Consider the following 19857-nt stretch of genomic DNA (forward strand, 5'->3'; position numbering starts at 1 on the left):
GAGGCCATTCTCTTGGTGGTTTGTTTTTTCTTTAATTTCATTTTTAGAATAGAGGAGGCCTGAGCTCTTTTTCCAGGCCACGGAAGAAATAGTTTGATTGAAGACATAAGACAGAGTGGGACACGGGACATGGTCAGGCATTCCCACAGAGAAGGAGCCAGGTGCAGGAAATGGGAGAGGTTCTCCTTAGCCAGCATGGGGAGCAGCCTGGGAGGAGGTGGCCTGGGGCGGAGGGTTGGATGTGGGACAGACATTCAGGAGAAAATTCGAGTCAGTGAAGGGTAACCCCTGGATTCTCTCTCTCTCTCTCTCTTTTTTTTTTTTTTTAAGATTTTCTAAATATATTTATTTGACAGAGAGAAAGAGAGACATCAGGAGAGGGAACACAAGTAGGGGGAATGGGAGAGGGAGCCTGATGTGGGGCTCGATCCCAGGACCCCGGGATCCTGACCTGAGCCAAAGGCAGAAGCTGAACCGACTGAGCCACCCAGGCTCCCCTCCCCCTGGATTCTTCAATGGATTCGAAATGCAGCTTGGCAGATTTTTGAAAAACAGAGTCAGTGCCCCTAAGCCAGCCTCTTGTTGACTCCTCAGGAGTGTTGAGCAAGTCATATGTCACTTTCGTCACGCCAGCTACACCCGGGAAACACAGGTTATGAAAGTGTAGAATTATGAAACGACACCCGTAGTGTGGTTACACAGGAGCTTTATCTTTCGAAAGTTTCTAATTCACAGCTTCCGAGGGGATGTGCTCTGCCTGACAGTTGATACCCAGGTTGTGGGAAGACCGGGGCTAAAAGCAGAAATGCCCCCAAGATCCTGTTTTGGACCCGGGCAGCATCACCTGTGAGTCCTGATGTCAGGGCAGAAGGGGACCCCTTGGGCGCTGTGCCCGCGGGCTGTGCTGAAAGTGGGTTCTCAGCTTTGTGGCAGGAAGTATTGGGTCACGGATCACATCTCACACCCTTTTCTCACTGGCGGGCCTGGCTCCGTGTGACATTGGGTCTGTCATCTTTTCCTTCTACCTCTCCTCCCTTCTACCCAGCGTCTGCCTCGTCCAGCGTCACCGGTGGATTGTCTTTGCTTCCAGAGAAGCATGTCTACTGTGTTCTTACGATAGTCATGAACTTAGTGGTCCAGGGAGTAAAACCACTATGATGCTTTGAGCTCTTCCTGTGTGCGCTTTACCTAGCATGTCCCTTTGAAATGTGCACTGGCCGCATTTCTGCTTTACTATCCTATGACCATTAAGCAATCTTTTCTTCTTGCAAAAGACAATACACATATTATTACTAATAATACTGCTCACCGTATGCTGGGAGCTGTTCTAAGTATTTTAGTGTCTTGATGCACTTGAAACTCACAAGAACCCTATGAGGTAGTCACTTTTTAAAATTTATTTTATTATTTCTGAGATTTTTATTTATTTATTTGACCAGAAAGAGAAAAATTGGGCAGCAGGGAGAGGGAGAGGGAGAAACAGGCTCTCCACTGAGCAGGTAGCCCCACGTGGGACTCCATCCTGGAACCCTGGAAACATGACCTGAGCCAAAGGCAGCCACTTCACCAACTGAACTACCCAGGCACCCCTGATGTAGTTATTTTGATCCCCATTTTATAGAGGGGGGCTTAGAGCAATGAGATGTGTGGCTCTAAAGTCACACCATTACTGTGAGCCAGAGCTCTGTAGCTGTAAATGACACCATTCATGGAAATGTAGTTTCCCAGAAGGGGAAGCCATGCTTGGGGGTTCCAGCTGTTTGTCCTTTTGCTGTCTGATGTCTCAGCACCGTCTCGGATAGGCGTTCTCTGGATAATCTCAGCCGAGATCTCGGCCGGAGGGGTCAGGCTGCCCATCTTCATCACGTGCTGCTGGAATTTGGAAAAACCAGTTGCATTCACCCCCTCAAAGTTTGCAGTTCCTTCCCTGAGGTTGTGTAACAGAAGAGTGAGGCTGAGGCCAGCCCTGATGCATAAATCTCAGAGAGTCGATGGACAGGGAGGCCACTCATTAATTAATTAATTCATTCATTCAAGAAACAGTCCACGCCACCCCGGCGTGCCGTGTTTGCGTTGTGGAGACAGAAGTGTGGGAATATGTAGTCCCTGGAGAAGACATTCACAGGCCACTGCGGTGATCTGCCTGTGGTGGGTGGAGGTTCAGAGGAGGGCCCTAACCCAGACAGCAAGGTGAGTGGGAGGTGTTACTTCCTGTGAACCCAACGTTACCCCATGCATGGTGCAGGGTGAAACCCACAGATGGCGGGCTTTCAGGATTTAGGGTAGGAGGCAGTACATTCCCATGGTGCAAGGCCCATACTTAGGGGATTATCTCTCTCACCCAGAGAGCAAAGTACGACAAAGGCAGTCTTCCCAACAGCCACCTCTCAAGGTAGTGGCCACTGGGCAGCATGCCAACACCAAAAAGCTTCAGACTGAGGGTCCAACTGGGGGTCCTTTCTGTAATCAGCCGGCCGAGTGACTTTAAACAAGGTATCTAGTCCTCTGAACTTCACCTTCTTGAGGTAGAAAGCTGGAGATAAGACCAATCTCTTTGGGTTGTTGGGAGCTTAAGGATCCAATGAATGTCATGTTCAGACTTACTTCTGGCACATTCGCAAGAGCTAGCACTGTTTTGCATAGGTGGTTCTCAGCCAGGGGTGATTTCTCCTTCAGGGGACATCTGGCATGCTCTGGAGACATTCTGACTGTCACTCTGGGGAGGAAGTAGTCTCAGCAATTCGGGGGTAGAGGCCAGGGATGCCGCTAAGTGTCCGAGGACAAGGCACAGGACAACCCTACAGCAGACAGTGACCTAGGCTAAGTGTCCATAGTGACAGAGTCCAGAACGTTTATTCTGTGGATATGTTAATGCACATAATCCCCAAAGGCGCCCCCTGCAGTCGTGCTGTTCCCATTCCCCTGTTTTAGATCAGGACATGCTGGAGGGACTTAAACACTGGAATTTAAGTGTCTTCCTCAAGTATCACTAGCTAGGGAGAGCTGGGATTTGCACCCCGGGCTCCCGGGTCCAGAGTGCTCAGTGGAAGGGCTTATCCTAGGACACTTTCCATGGGGCGAGGTGGAAGGGCAGGGCAGGTGGGCTAGCCAGACGCTTCCTTTCTCCTGTGCCAGTGACTCCTGAGCTCCAGTGAGGGTCAGAATGACACGAAGAACAAAGCAACCTTGCAGATCACAGGGCCCCACATCCAGGCCATGGTGCTGTGGCTGCGTTTGGGGCACGAGGCTCTCCCCCAGTCCTCGGGGAAGCTTTCATGGAGAGCAGCGGTGTGAAACCAGACCTACAGTTGTTTGGTTGTTTTCTGAATCTCAGCTTTTCAGGAGCTACTATGTGAAGAGCTTACCATAATTTCACGACGTTGTCTCAAGGAGAAAAATAAGTGCAAGAGCTTTGGGGCCTGAGGATGACTAGTATCTTCTAAAGGACACCCCATCCGTATGAATCCGTTCCTAGCCTATCTCCAGGTGAGGGCGGGACCCTGGCACTCGGCTGTCTCCCGTCGCCTCGAATGCTCGACACGGAACTCGTGCCTTCCTGTTCCCACCCTCAGCTGTTGCTTCTTAGGACACTGCCCTCCCTGCTGTCTCGGCATCACCCGGGCCCCAGACATCAAGCACCTGGAGTTCGCCTTCCTTCCACGAATGCGGCCAAAATTCTTCTGTCGTTACGTTTCTCCTTTTGTTCTCCTCCTCTTCCCGGCCATCTCCGCTCTCCTACAGGTCAAGCCTTTACCCCCACCCTGGGGAGAGGGGGTAGCAGACTCTGCAGAAACCTTCTATGTGTTCTACCAGCCTCAAATCCTTGTCCTCCGATGCGCCCAGCCAGAGAAATCTCTGCAAATGCTGCTTTAGGTCCTTTGCGGATCTAGGGATTCATTCACTGGTACTTACTGAGCGCTCCACTGTGCCACGACGTGCAGGGCTGGAGAGACAAAGATGAGCGTGACCCCAGGAGGTCCCGTTCTTCCTCCGTGGTGCCCAGCTCAAGCTCCACCCCTGAACTCGTCCCATACTGTATTGCTCTACATAGCCTCTCCGCTCTGTCCCCACTCGCTCATTTCCCACTCTGTGGCTTTGTCACGTTCCTCGAGACCCGAGGCATCTCCTCTCTCATTCACTTACCTAACTCCTATTCATCCCTCAGAACCCTGGTCACATCTTCTTTCCACAGTGAATGCCTCCTTAACCTTCCACTCCAGGACCATCTCTCTCTTTTCATCATCTTTACCATATCCAAAGTCACCGTTATTTTTGGAACTGCTACTTAACATACACATATGGATTCATTTTTATGCATGTCTGGTAGGGGATAAAAGGTTGCAATCTGGAACAGTTTATTGTAAAGGATTTAGTCACTCTGGGCGGCATGGTGGGTACAGACACAAAATAGGCATCAGTCTGCCAATTGTAGTTTTAAATTCCTGTGGATGGACCTTTTCAAGCCCAGATCTGCAGGCTGCGTGCCTGGCTTCCCCACTTGGACCGAGAGTAGCTGCTCAGAATGGCCCAAACCCACAGAGGCCCCGGTTAGTATCTGCGTCTGGCAATAATTCCAAGAATTTCTGGATTTGTCCTCCCGTGATTCTTCCCGGAGTTTTCTGACGGCTCAAGGGAACGAGGAATACTTCAACGATGGCTCATGTTTATCAACTGCCTTACTATGGGCCGAGCATTGCGTGACATGCTTTACAGGCACTGCCTTGTCTGACGCTCGGAGTCCCCGCAGAAGTCTGGGACCATCACCTCCATCTTCCATGTGAACAAATCCATGCTAAGGGAGGTTCAGGGGTTTGGACAGCCTGATCGGAGCTGCCATCAGGGAAATCCAGGCCTGTTTGTATTCCTAACTGGTGACACTTCTAGGCAATCTGGGGTTGGGTCTAAAAACTATGAAGACCCCCAAGTCTTTCCAATTTCTACACGGATCCTGGAACTTAGAGCCTTTGTGATCTGCGGTACTCTGTATCAAAATGAGGATTATTTTAGCAATAACACAGTTCCAGGTGAAAAGACATTGTGTCCTATTTAGTCAGAGAAGATTTTAAAATAATTGCTGCTTGGTTGTAAGCCCGGCTCTGGATGACTGAGAGGGTAGCGGGTAAAAGGGCGCATGCACGAGTTACCATGTTTTCTAGGAAAACCAAGAGATGAAAAGCCTCCCTGGGACATTTCACTCTGGAAATGAATACGCCTGTTGGTTCTGTTTCAAGGCCGCTAATGAAATCTTTTCTTTTGGGCATGGGCTCCTTGTCCCGGGTAGTTTTCTCTCCTGCAGGTGGTCTGGAATGCTTGATGTTGCTGCTTGGGGTTCCCCACTGGCAATGAAGGAAGGTAACATCTCCTAGCCTGATGGAGAACAGAGCTGTGAAGCTTAGAAATGTGGAATTCATACCCATGACCACACGTGCCAATTTTCATGGTTCTTAAGCATCTCTTTGAAGAGGCAAACTTGATGGGGGAGTGGTTGCATCCCTTGAAAAATTCACTTTTGTTGTGTTTTATAAAAATCCCAATTCGGAGAGGAGTGTAGTGGAGATGAAGCGAGCTAACATTTGGGTCCAGAAGGAATGGCAGGCAAGAAAGATGCTCTCAGTAATTCTGAATATTACGGAGACTTCTCTTTGGAGTCAGTTGTACTTTTTGTGTCAGTTCTTATTAAAGTAATAGCAGACCCCTTGATAATAAAACTTCATTAAAGATGGACAGGTTCCTGAGCGAATCTTGAGCACTAAGAATAATAATAAAAAATGTTTCATTGAACCTGCTTTTAAGGTCTCCGATGTTTTAATTCCCCCAGTCTCTCAGAATGCAGCTGCTCGAAGAATGCCTCACATTTACAGTTTTTCTTAATCCTGTGAAACACCAAATCACTTTTACCCTTTTTACCTTTTAGCATTGAATAAGCCTTATCACTCTTGTGTTTTCCCAGTTGAGATACTTAGAATTATGTTGGGAAAATATAACTTAGGTTCTGTTTCTTTCAGAATTTGCTCATGTGAGAAAAGCATTTTTTAGAAAAGATTTCACCAGAGGTCACATGTGTTTCTTCAGTTTCTCAGAAGATCAAAGCAGAATGGAATGGAACACTATTCCTCTCCTGGCCCCTTGTTTCTTTTTTGTTTACTGTCCAGTATGGGGATACTATTTTGGAATCTCCAGCATGAGGTCTGTGCCAATCGAGAATTATATCTGTTTGCTAGTAGAGATCTAGCTACCCTGCTTAAGCAAGTAAGTGTTTAATTCTCTTAACTAAAACCACAAAGACAGGGCAGTCTTTGCTTAGTAAGAAACTTCACGGTGTCATCAGGAAACCAGGTTCATTCTATCTTTCTGCTCCATTAGATGGAGACGTCTATGGTTAAGGACGCCTCATCAACGAAGGTGGCTGCTGGAGCACCAGTCATTAAATATGAGTTCTTATCAGGAAAGAGAAGGGAGGACTTCTTGAAAAACTCATATATTAAGTTCTACTTTATCTTGTTGGTCACATGTGGGTGATATGTCATGTCATTTTTTCACCTAGGCACATGTCCAAGATTTTAGTAGTAAGAAAGAAAGGAAGAATGGATTACCACCAGAAATACCTAGCACAAAGTTTGTGTTTTAGTCTGGTGATTCTCTAGTTGGGCTAGATGATGTTGCAGCAACAAATTAACCCCCAAATTTTGGTGACTTGATGTAGCAAAGATATTTCCCTTGCTCGCACAAAGCCCGATGTAAGTCCCGTGGCTCTGAGGTGTTCCTCCTGTCTGTGTGATGACGGCTTCCTTTTACGCCCCCTACACTCAGCACGCGGCGTCTGGGACACTGAGGCAAGGAGAGATAAAATGGGGGTTCTCAGGAGGGCTTTTCACGGTGCCCTCATGAAAGTGACCCACGTCACTTCTGCTACAGTCCTTGGGCCACAACTAGTCGTACAGACCCTTCTTAGCCCAACAGGGCTAGGAAGTACTGTCTTCCTTATGGCAATGAATTTGGCTATGCAATTCAGTTTTATTTCCAAATGAAGCCAATTGGATTCAACAGGTCCCCAAACAGAGTAAAAGCCTGGTTTTCAGCAACCCTATGTCAAGTGTTTACTATGTTCCAAAGCATGGTGTCCAGTGTTCTGGGTACAGATATGAAAAAGACCGGAATTTCCTTTCAATGAACTTACTGTCTAATAAAGAAGACATTAGCACACCTGGAGAGTAATAATGGCAAAAATAAAAGTAAACGTTGGGGGCTCTGGAAATTGAAAGTTGGGAGGATTTCTAGCTGTTGCCCAGGGAAAGTTTTTTGGAGGAGGTGATAGGCAAATGGGTCCTTGGAAGATTAGTGGAATCAAGCTGGGGGAGGTGGTCCAGTCACTCGTGTCTCCCTCCAGAAATTTTCTGAATCAGTAGGAAGGCCAGGTTATAATTTCAAGGCTACCAGCTAGGTGGTCTTAGGAAAGTTTTTTTTTCTGTAAGATGAAAGAGTTGGATAAAGTGATCTCTTTTGGCTCTCCTACTTCGAATAACTCTAATGTGATTCTCCGTTTAGTAAAAAAAAAAGTCTTTTATTTATTTATTTTTACATAATCTCTACACCCAACCTGGGGTTCACACTCATGACCCCGAGATCAAGGGTTGTATACTCCACGGACTGAGACACCCAGGCATCCCCCCGTCATCTGCAGTTCTTAAACCAACATCTCAAAAGCCTAATGATGTGGCCTGAGCACCTACAGACAATAAAGCCTTCCAAACAGCATCGTCAATGCTCATGGAAACATACCTGCAAAAGAAAGAAAAAAACAGAAGAAAAATCTAACTGTCAGGCAATATTCACTATTGTTCTCTCATTTTATTGCCATTTCTTCCGGGAGTTTTCATGCCTCGGTTTAAAGATTTGGTTTTGCTTCTTTTTCTTTTGAACGTAGTCGCCAAGTAGAGCATGGGCTCTATTAGAGATATCTTTATCTCTTAGTAGACTACCTTGAGAGTTTTCTTCTATGTTATTTCAAAGTTTTCGGGCACATGAGCAAATACGATAACTGTGACATTCAGATCCATTCCTGTGCCTCCTTCTGACTAGCTATTTAAAAACCAAGTTTCTGTCACATACCAGTGAGGCTTAGTAGAAATGAAATAATACTGTAGGAACTTTAATCTTGCAAGAGTGGGCATCAGGTTGCTTTTATTATAGTTTGGTCGTTAAAAAATTAGAGCTCCAGTCTGCTGGACCCCAACCACACATCAGCAACTTTAACACACGCTTTAGGTAGATTATTGACTCATTGCTCCCAGCAACTGATACTTATTTTGCAGATGATCAAACTGAAACTGAGCTGACATACCTTGGTTAATGTCTCGTATCTAGAGAGTGGCTGAACCAGGAGTCACATTTAGTTTCTGTGAGTTGTGAGTCTTTGTTAACTACCAGGTAGTATGGTCTGTCTGCATGGCCAATAACAGAAAATGAACTGAAGTTCACGTAGGCTTAAAGGTCGGATATAACTAAAGCCCACACAGATCTTGCAAGCTTCAGGTAGGGCAGGATTTAGGTGTCCACCAAGGTTCCCTCTTGCCTCCCTTGCCAGCACCTGCAGTTAGGTTCTCCAGATGGCAACTTCCAGTGGCTATCACAGGGGGTGACTTCCGTGCCCATAGAACTTTCTATTCCAGAATGGCCAGTGGAAGTTCAGTGGTACGATCTCACTGGCTTATTTTTCCTATGTGGCCATCCCCGCCCCAATTACAGTTGTGGGGGTGGACATTTCCGGTTGCTCAAGTCTCAGTCACAGTTGGTGGGGGAGGGGGTGGTAGATTTCAGTCCTGTCCGAATTTCATGGACTGAGAGGGGCTGGTGTTCTCCGAAGGAAAGTTAGCAAAGAAAGGTATCAAAAGAATGCAAAATAGGTACTGGAAAGGCAAAACCAAGCGCTGTCCTCCACACTGAGTTTCTCTGTAAGGCGTTATTTTTTCCCCCATCTGCCTCCAGTAGAGCGAACACTTTGCCATGTGGTGTTACCTCCCAAGAACACTTCACTTATGTCTTAGAAAAATAAATACACAGCCAATTTGCAGATTATACCTTCCTTAGTTCTGCTATAAATTATATGACTTGTTCTTGGCAAAGCTGGAAGTCAAAGCGGGTTTTTTCTCCTCGCCCTCACCAACTCGAAGAATGAGTGGCATTCACTAGAGTGTGTGTCCAGGGATGAATTTGCCCATCGGAAGGGGAGAGCTAAATTTATGGGAAGACTCACACCTTTGCAGACGGTTCCAAGCATTAGCAAAAGGGTGAGGAGCCTATAGGCAAGCAGGAGATATTTTTCCTGCTGACACTGGGCCAAACCTTAATTTACAGTATTGAAAAAATTCGTGAATCTGGAGGAAACCCATTATGGTCACCTTAGTCACATTAGAATTCCCCAATTTTTTCAGCACGTCCCAGGTGGTTTGAGAAGACCATAATGTGTAGAATTCTAGCCGCAGGAAAAGACAAAACCAGAAGTCCAAAAACCTGGGTTCTCGGCTCTACTTGGACCCTCATCAGCAGGGTGGTCTTGGACTGGTCCCTTTATGTCTCTCAGTCTTGATTTCCTCCTCTATAAATGTAGGATTTGGTTTATATGCGTTATTCAATGCTGGGGGACCCGGGAAGTCCCAGTCAGATATCCATCAGAAACACAATGCATGGGCCATTGGAACTGTTCCCGAGGCTCAGTCCTTTCAATATCGTTATTCCAGATCTTTTAGGAGTTTCTATTCCTGGCTATATAGTTTGCCTGCTTGGCACTAAGCCCTTCTCTACCTAAGTGTGCTGCAGGGACAGATTGGCTTTACCAGCAAGGAAATCTGGTTGATTTTATTTTGAGAACTTTTAGGTTTTAAGACATCCCTTGGTAGAACTGTAGGCATCTCCACATTTAGAAATTACGGATTCAAGTAGTTCATTAAGACACTGTGATATTAGGACTGTAGAAGGCCCTGTCAAGGATGCTGGTGTTTATTTAGTTTTTAGCTGGGCCACTATCCTGATACTTTATGGTTTGGGGAGCAATGTGCACTAGGCTTTTCTGTTATGTCCTAAAATCAAGTATTTTTAAAAACCTCATCTATTGGGAATTTGATTGTGAGGTTCTCATATATACTCATTCATTCTCCGTTTGTTAAGTGCGTATTATCCACCAGGTGCCGTGGAAGAAATGTACTGACACACATTTACTTAAGTGGCTCTGGCAGGCAAAAGCTCTTTTTGAAGATGAGGAGGCAAACTTGGAACTCATTTTTTTAAAGGTTGATTCAATAAAATGCAATGCCACTTATCAGTCCTAACTTTCCTGTTTCTTACAGCCTTTTATACTTAAGTTATTTTTTTACATTGATATATAATTCACGTAAAATAAAATTCATGATTTTTAATGTAGGCACATTAGCAGTTTTTCATATACTCAGTGGGCTATGCAATCGTCACTGCTGTCTTATTCCAGAACATTCCGCCACCCTAAAAACAAAAACAAAAACAAAAACAAAACCCAAAAAAACCCATATCCATTAACAGTCAGTTCTGATTCCTGTTCTCTTACCACCCCCCAACCACTACTCTACTTATTTTCTTTATGGGTTTGCTTAGTCTGGACAATTCATGTAACAAAATCAGACTGTATGTGACCTGTTGTGTCTGGCTGCTTTCGGATGGTCCATCCATCCACGTCGTGGTGTGAATCAGGCTTCATCTCCTTACACTGCCGAGTGACGTTCTGGTGCATGGACTGACCACGTCTTCCTCATCCACTCACCATCTGATGGGCATTTGGGTTATTTACACTTTTTGTTACAATTTTAAAAGATTTTATTTATTTATTTGAGAGAGAGAGCGCGAGTGATCACAAGCAGGGGGAGCAGCAGAGGGAGAGGGAGAAGCAGGCTCCCCACTGAGCAGGGAGCCCGATGTGGGGCTCGATTCCAGGACCCTGGGATCCAAGCCAAAGGCAGACGCTTAACCGAATGAGCCCCCAGTGCCCCTACCTACACTTTCTGGTTATTATCTACAATGGCTGCTATGAACATTTGTGCACAGCTTTTTGCGTGAATGGACGTTTCAACTCTTTTGGGTCTATATCTAGGAGGGCACTGTTGGGTTCTGTGGGGATCCTGTTTCCCTTTTAAAGGAACTGCCAGACCATTTTCCCGAAGTGGATTCACTTGGATGTTCCCTAACCATCCCAGAAATTAGTTTTCCTCCCAGTTTCCCGGTGAGGGCGCTAAGGCTGTGAGCTGACAGATGCTTCCCCAGGGCCCCCAGTGTGGGGTTTATGTATGTAGTTGGCTTTCCCCGAGCCCCCGTTCCCTCCCCGGCGTGGTTCCCAATGAGGGTCCACAGAGGAGTCAAATACGGGGTCCGTACATTGTTGGCCCTCGAGTCTGCGGGACTTCTGCGGGAATCCTTACCCGTGGTCGTGAAGGCACGTCCAGCCATGTGCGTTGGTTCAGATGCAAACAGCCCAGAATCAAAGGACAGACGGAAACAGACATGCCTCCATTCCTGAGGAATTTCGGGGGATGTGCCTCCACTGGGGATGCAGCTTCCTAATCTCCACACTGCCCCATCAGTTCGGGTTTGATTTTCTTAAAGGAGAGAATGTGTGAGCAGCTGGCATTGGCTGTGTCTTTGAAATGAATGATTTTATAGTGAAATCATGTCATCGTGGGAGTTTGGGACTATGTTGAGAAAGAATAACAATCCTGAACATATCTATTATTCTTCCCCTTTTCCTGCACTGGAGTGTGTGTGTGTGTGTGTGTGTGTGTGTGTGTGTGTTACCGCGTCTCCGACCACGGTCCCGTGGGCTGGGCCCAGAGAGTGCACGCTCTTCCCCTTCCAGGGACAGTAACTGCACCTCGAGGAGGTGGAGTGATCGGCTCTGGGTCACATGGGAGAGCCAGAAGAAGCCTTTCCCAAATCCTGTCCCTTGGACTGGTGCCTGGACAGGACTGTGTTTCCACAGAGGCAGGAGGAAATGAGACCAGGAAGGGCAAGGTAGTGAGGTTTTCACATCACTAAACTTATTCCATTTGAAGAACTGTCTTTCATTCTAAAATCAAGTACCTCTTATTGTGATGTTGGTAAACTCTCTCTCTTTTTGTTTTTGCTCTTCCCTGAAATCTGCCTGAGCGGGGTCAGGCTGGCTTCCAGCCTTTCTGATTAATCACGTTGCTGTTTTCCCCTGAGCACCTCATCCTGGGTAAAGCAAGATACCTTCTTACAGATCTGGCCATTTTTCCCACCTGCAGGTATCCCGTGCAATTTTGGTAGCTGGCCTCCCGGTTTTCTGCTGCATTTTGGGGATTCACAGACTGGCGGGCTCACCACGCAGGCAGAAATGACTTGTTTGGTCCTCTGGTTTCTAATGGTGAGTAAATACGTCTAACTGTTGGATTTGATAATTATTGTGATTTTTCGGGGTGGGGGGTGGGGGGAGGAGGTTGGAACTGATGTTTCTAGCAAACTGTTATGGGCTATATTTGAAGGGCTGTAACAAGTACTCATTTTCTGCCTGATTCTCCATCTGGTGAAAAGCAAGGCTCAACCCAGACAGGTTAATTAACTTGCCCACATCCCATTCCAGTGAGAGGAACTGGAAGTGGAGAGCCTTCTACTTCTAAATATTACTCATCAACTTTAAGCTGTAATCGTGGGAACAATGTGCAAGTTACCAGTGGAAAAATCCACTCGACTTTCTGGAAACCCTGAGCAAAAAGACACGGCACGATCAGAATAATGTCAAGTCGCTGAGTGCCAGCTGCCCCTCCCCTAAACCAGCCTTCCCCCAACTTTTCCAACCAGAATCCACCCTGCTCCCCTTGCCGCTTCTTCCTGCTGCCTTCGGGATCTCCTGAGAAGAATTAGTCTTCTCTCGAAGGTGGTGTTTCATGTGTCTTCCAGCTACTTCTCATTCCCTTCTCCTCTATAGGTAACCATGTTCTCATCCCCACTTTACAGATGGAAAGCCCAAGGCACAGAGACATTAAGACACTCACCCAAGGTCACACAGGGCTGGGGTCTGTACGTCAATCTGGCTCCGAGTCCTCTGTGCTGTGCTGCCCCCTCTGGTTCTGTGGCTTTCCTCCTTTTACCTACATACAGTGTATTTCTTTACCTAAGTGAAGTCAGTCACCTAAGCTATATAATACACTGGAATTTCGCTGGGGAGACCATTGCAAATGTCCAGGAAAGACCACGGGCTCTGGAGTCAAACAGCTGTACTCCCTTGTTTCTGCAGACATTTCCTAGCGGTGTGACCTTGACGGGTCGGTGAGCGGAGACAGCCTCGACCAACTCATCTGTGTGATTGAGAGAATGCCGGGACCTGTCCTGCCAAGGAGTCTGGCTGAGAGTGTGAGCTCCGGCTCAGGACGGCCTAGGGCCCCCGTTCTGGGGTCAACAGGTGCATGCCCGTTTGCCTCCCTTCATTCCCTCTTCCACCCTTCTCCTTTCTTCTACTGAAACACTCACTTAGGCTTGGTGTTTTCTCCTGACTCCAACCACCTGCTCCTTTGCTGGAAGAGGGCAAGGGCGCATCCCCCGAGAGGTCCATGGCATGGAGTGATACATTCAGAAAGGGTGTGAGTGTCAAATGTGTCAAATGGCGTGCTTTCTCGTGGGAAATTAGAAACGCCATCTGAGAGAGAGAGAGAGTGAGAGAGAGAGAGAGAGAGTGTGTGTGTGTCAGTCTACGGAACCCTGAATTGTCCCGCATGAGCATTTGCACCACGGGGAAGTGAGAAATGGAGTTGACGGGATGGGCGTGGAACACCAGCCCCATTTCTCACATGTGGATTGATTGGGAGGAGGCCTGCGGGCTGGGGAGGCCGCCCCTGTGGTGTGGGCTCACTGCCCAGGGAGTCCAGGCCTGCCCGCTGCCCGTCTACCCAGAGCCCTCCCCAGAAAACCTGAGGAATTTACCAAACTCAACCAGATGTTCTCGCTTCTCCGCTTTTGTTTTGAGAAATGACTCTAGGTCATAATTCTTCCTGTTACTAAAACTACATCATAGGCGGAGATGGCCTGGTATGCTCTATGCCTATAGATCCTTCTGTCCCCTGGGCCAACATGAGTATGTTTAACGGAAAAACAAAGGTGCTGCTGTGGAATGCCCAGCATTGAAAACACGCTTTTTCATCCTTTCATCTAAAGGACAAAGCTACAGTATTGAAGACAATTTTGAGAATAGGCTTAAAAAATCAGCCATGATTCGGCCAGCTTCAATTTCTACGATTATTTGCGTGCATTAGATTTTAACCTTCTCCCCCAACTGCAGACATTCTGCACGAGCAGAAGCATAGTGTGGGGGAAACTAGGTGTGTCTGGGGCCTAGATTTTGCAGCCGTGTTCTTTGTAATTGTCACTTTAATGGCTTTCGTGGGAGAGGGGAGCATTCCCAAGCTCCTCTTGGGAATGAAGAGAGTGACTCCTGGGCACAATGACAGTGACGTGACATCATGTGCTAACCCATGTCCCTGTTGGTGAGTATTGCCAGTTTTGTGCAATTCTAGGTGGTGCTGGCAAGCAGCTAAGAACAGCTTACCAGACACAGAGACCTAAGTCTAGTATCTTCAGCACATGAAAAGAACAAAACGAAACCAAAGGTGGGCTGCTCAGAGCTGGTCTGTTGTCGCATGAAGACATCAGTGGCCTGGGCTGTTCTTGTTTTTCTGCTTTGCCATCCTTCCCGCCTTGCTTCCAAGTTCAAGGTTACAAGATGCCTGGTACACTGAGGCCCCAGGGTCTGCATTCCAGGTGAGAAGTGGGAAGAAGAGAGCAAGGCACTTCCCCACTTCTGCTGTCTGTTCTGTTTTGTTTCTTTTCTTTCTTTCTTTCTTTCTTTTTTTTTTTTTAAAGATTTTATTTATTTGAGAGAGAGAGTGAGCCCACACAAGCAGGGGAGGGGCAGACAGGCAGAAAGTGAAGCAGACTCCCCACTGAGTAGGGAGGCTGACATGGGACTCCATCCCAGGGCCCCAAGATCATGCTCTGAGCGGAAAGCAGGTGGGCTGAGCCACCCAGGCAGGGGCTCCTGTCTATTCCCTTTTAAAGAGCCTCCCCAGAAGTTCAGTGTCAGAGCTCCTCGGCTGTGTGACCTTGGGCAAATTAGACAGACTCTCTGAGGCTCATTTCCTCATCTGTAGGCTGACAGTAGCAGCTCCCGCCTCCCCGCGTGTGTGGGAAAGAACGCGCAGATACAGCCCCGGCTGGGTTGTGTGAAAATCGCGCTTGCAGTTGGGTGCGGGCCGCACGAGCTCAGTGCTCCTGCTGCAGAAGATCGTGGCCCGAGAATGCAGAACCACCCCCTTTCCTCGTCCCGAAGTGCTGCTGGGAGGCACGGAAAGCGGAACTGGACCCTGTAAGGTTCATGTCAAAGGGAAGTTCGGGAATGGCGAGATTCTGGCCGGCGTTGGGAGCCATCCAGGCTGTCACCCTCCAGGCCTTCGCTGTCTGGGAGGGAGACCTCGTGTTGCGAAAACGGGCCACCGCTAAAATCAGGCTGGAAAATCCTAATGCAGGCAGTTCCTCAAAAACTCACGGGCCTCCAGGCCAGTGGACAACCCCCTGCCCGTGGATGGAATGGTCCATAACTCAGTAATCAAAATAGTAAATCACGGGGCGCCTGGGTGGCTCAGTGGGTTAAAGCCTCTGCCTTCGGCTCAGGTCATGATCCCAGGGTCAGGGGATCGAGCCCCGCATCGGGCTCTCTGCTCGGCGGGTAGCCTGCTTCCTCATCTCTCTCTGCCTGCTTCTCTGCCTACTTGTGATCTCTGTCTGTCAAATAAATAAATAAAATCTTTTAAAAAAAAAAATAGTAAATCACATGAACACTGAGGCCAGGATCCGTATCTGTTTACTTCTGCATTCCAGGGCCTCACACTTGGAGGCGCCTGAGCAAAGATCTATTTATTAATTCTAGCCCCTAAGACCTAGGGCCAGTCTCCCGTGTGTCCTCCTGTATGTCTATGTCCCAGATGTGCTGCTCAGCCCCCACGGGTGCCTGGAGCAAAGGACTGCCCTTGTTTGAGGCACATATTTGAACAAAGGTAGTTACCGTGGTATTACAGATAACCTGAGCACGCACTCTGTGCAGGCCCTTTGTTTTCTCCACGACTTTGTTCTTTTAATCTCCCTGCAGTAGTGGGTATTGTAGAAGAAACAGAAGCTCAGAGAGGGTGAGTGATTTTCCCAAGGTCACAAAGCTAGGGAAAAGCAGAAACTGGCCCAGAGTTACTAAATCAGAACATAGATTTTTTTTTCCAGGAAAATCACTGTGAAATCCCACACACGGATTGTTAAGTGTCCTTTAGGGAACTTTATTTCAGCTGATTCACTGATTCTTAAATGGCCCACTGTAGGCAAATGATTTAGCATCTTCAATTCTTGGTTTCCTCATCTGAAGAAAGGGAAAACAACGGCGTCTACCTCCTAGGGTTTCTGGGAGGATGCAATGAGGTGAGTGCGTACGCCATGCCTGGTGCACAGTGAATGTTCGGTGCATCTCAACCGTCATTAGTACTGCCAGTTTTGTTAATTGGACGAGTAGTTCTTCATTTGTGATGTATATCACAATCATCAGTGGATGGTTCCTTTTCACAACGTAGAAGTCTAGGTCTCAAGCGGGGTATTTTGAAAAAGTTCCCCAAGTGATTCTGATTCATGTTCCCGCACGACAATCACTGTTGAGTGTGGCCCCAATATCATTAAATTTCGTTCATGATGCCAGGCTATGTGCTAAGATGCCTCCTGAAAAGGTCGTGTGAAATGAGCACATTCCTATAGGAGCTGAGAGGCAGGGGCAGTCAGGAAGGCTTCGTGGAGATGGCCATGACAGGTCTGGGCTCAAGGCTTTGCAGGGTTAGCTCTAAGATTGGTATCAGGGTGGTGATAGAGACAAGGGACAGAGGGTGTCGGTGGTGACACTTGTGACCTTACACTTAGGTAAGGTCTGTTCTGGGGGTACTTGGGAGGTGAGTCCAGTTGGTTGGTTGGAGTCAGAGGGCAGATGGGCTTGAATTCCTGACCAAGAGGGTCTGTCCTCTGGAGAAGCAGGACCAACCACTGAGTGTTTCCAAGCCAGAGAGCCAAATGCTCAGAATCTTCCCTCGGCAGACAGATCTGGTGCACTAACAAATCAGAACGTGCAGGCAAGAAGCACACAAGACCAGAGCCGACTCCTGCCCTGCACCTGCTAGGTCTGGAAGGATACCCATGGCCTGTCAGGGTGAAGGGACAATTACACAACCCGGAGACTCATGGTTTGGTGGGGGAGGGGTGGTGAGGGGAAGAAGAAGTGAAGATGATTTTGAGATTTGAGCCTGGGTGATGGGAAGAGCCGTGCAGTGACCAGAGAAAGGGAAGTTGGGGTATGAGCTGGGTTGGGGGGGGGGTAATATGACGAGTTGATGTGCTGAGTTTGAATGTCCAGGAAGTACGTACACATATTTGGGAGTTTGGTGGAAACATGCAAGTCAAAGGAGAGACTGGAGCTACACAAAAGCAAATAAACAAAACAACACTGTGGGGTGTTGCCTGGAGTCTCCTCAGTAGGAGAACTCCGAGGAAGGGAGAGTAGAGCAAGGACTCTTAGCCTAGGGTCCATGGACGGGCTTCTTGCATGGAGAGATGCCTGTAAACCTCTCAGCATTTTGAGCAGAACATTATGTCTAGAAAAGAGTCCACAATTTCATTGGCTTATTTACGCTAAACAAGATTAAGAACCACTGCTATATATAGAAAGAGGGGAACTGGCATGGTGCTCATGGAACTTTCACATAATGGGTACCGGGAGAAAAAGCCCGGCCAATCTTGGCATCGCTGGCGTCCATAGCTCGGACCCTGTCCTGGTTGCCCTCACCGTGGTGGAGTTGTCCATCAGAGTTGTTTCAGAAATGTTTCTTCTTGCTAAGACAATTCGGCAGGGGGTCGGGGTGGGGGTCATCTTTTTAGTACATGGTCTTGAGAAACTGAATATCCACCCGTAGAAGAATGAATTTGGACCTCTACCTCACACTGTATACAAAGTTAACTCAAAATTAGTTAAAGATGGGAGCGCCCGGGGGGTCAGTCCTGTGAAGCATACAACTCTTGATTTCCGTTCAGGTCATGATCTCTGGGTCGTGAGATTGAGCCGTGTCATGCTCTGCACTCATCACGGAGTCTGCTCAGAGTCTCCCTTTCCTTCTCCTTCCTTCCCTACCCTGACTCATGCACTCTGTAAACAAACAAACAAACAAATAAATAAAATCTTTTAAAAAATTGGTTAAAGATATAAATATAACATTAAAATGATTACACTCTCAAACACTTTTAGCATGTAGATCTTTGTGACTTTGGATTAGGCAATGATTTCCTAGATGTGGCCCATTAAAGCACAAGAACCAAAGAGTGAATTGGATTTCATCAAACTTTAAGTTTCGTGCTTTAAGGACACTATCAAGCAAGCAAAAAGAGGGGCGCCTGGGCGGCTCAGTTGGTTAAGCGTCTGCCCTCGGCTCAGGTCACGAACCCAAGGTCCTGGGATTGAGCCCGCATCAGGTTCCAGGCTCAGAGGGGAGCCTGCTCCTCCTTTTGCCTCCCTCCCCTCCCCACTTGTGCTCTCTTTCTCTTTTTACTCACTGTCTCTCAAATAAATAAGTAAATGAAAATCTTTAAGAAAGCAAAAAGACAACCCATGGGATGGTAGAAGATATTTGCAAACCATATATCTAAAAAGGACCTACTGTCTAGAATATATGTAAAGAATTCTTACAACTCAACAAGAGAAAGACAACCCAAATAAAAATGGCAGAAGACTTGAATAAACATATCTCCAAACGAAATACAAAAGTAGCCAAGAAGCACATGAAAAAAACTGCTCAGTATGATTAGTCATCAGGAGATTGCAAATAAAAGCACCATGAGATACACTTTATATTTACTAGGATGGCAATAACAACAATAATAATAACGACAGACAATAGCATGCATGTGTTGGCAAGGACGTAACGAAATTGGAATCCTTATACATGGCAGGCGGGCACCTTGAATGGTACGGCCATTTTGGAAAACCAATTTGGCAGTTACTGAGAAGGTGAAATATGGAGTTAGCACATGACCCAACCTTTCTACTTCTATGTATATACACAGGAGAATTGAAAACAGACGATCACCCCAAAGCTTGAACACAAACATTCGTAGCAGCATTATTTATAACAGCCAAAAAGTAGGAACAAGCCAAATGGCCATCAACTGATGAACGAAGAAATGAAAAGTGTGATATCCATACCGTGAAGTATTTATTCCGCCGTCAAGAGGAATGGAGTATTGATACCTGCTCCCATGTCAATGACCCTTGACATTGTTAAGTAAAAGATGCCAGACACTAGAGGCCACATGTATGAGTCCATTTAAATGAAATATCGCGGGGTGTCTGGTGGTGCCGTCAGTTAAGCGTCTGACTCTTGATTTTGACTTAGGTCAAGATCTTGGGGTTGTGAGATCAAGCCCTGCACCCAGGCTCTGCTCCCAGTGTCAGGGAGGTCTGCTTGGGATTCTCTCTCTCTCTCCTTCTCCCTCTCCCCCTCCCCCCACACTCATGTGTACACACTTTCTATCTCTCTAAATAAATAAATAAATGAAATATCTGGAATAGGCAAATTCATGGAAACAAAAAAGTGGACTAGTGATTGCCAGGAGTTGGAGGAGGAGAGGAATGGGGAATGACGGCTAATGGGTAGGGGGTTTACTTGGGGGTGATGAAAATGTTCTGAAATTCGATAGTGGAGACAGTTGCATAGCCTTGTGAATATACCAAATATCACTGATGAGTTTTACAATATG

At 47.1% G+C, this 19857-nt stretch overlaps 1 long non-coding RNA gene across 2 annotated transcripts; it reads left to right on the forward strand.

The window, feature by feature from the left end:
- The first annotated feature begins 649 nt into the window (after positions 1 to 649).
- LOC131828974 (uncharacterized) lies at positions 650 to 19146 on the forward strand. 2 transcript variants are annotated; one of them, XR_009352639.1, is made up of 7 exons: positions 654 to 846; positions 12285 to 12403; positions 13274 to 13438; positions 14547 to 14790; positions 15180 to 15399; positions 16300 to 16491; positions 18139 to 19146. It is a non-coding gene; the product is annotated as an uncharacterized LOC131828974 (long non-coding RNA). The 2 variants fall into 2 exon arrangements; XR_009352638.1 differs by having other exon boundaries at positions 650 to 846; positions 14547 to 15399.
- Positions 19147 to 19857: the final 711 nt, after the last annotated feature.

This window comes from Mustela lutreola, chromosome 4 (assembly GCF_030435805.1).
Source record: "Mustela lutreola isolate mMusLut2 chromosome 4, mMusLut2.pri, whole genome shotgun sequence".
NCBI classification, from domain to species: domain Eukaryota; kingdom Metazoa; phylum Chordata; class Mammalia; order Carnivora; family Mustelidae; genus Mustela; species Mustela lutreola.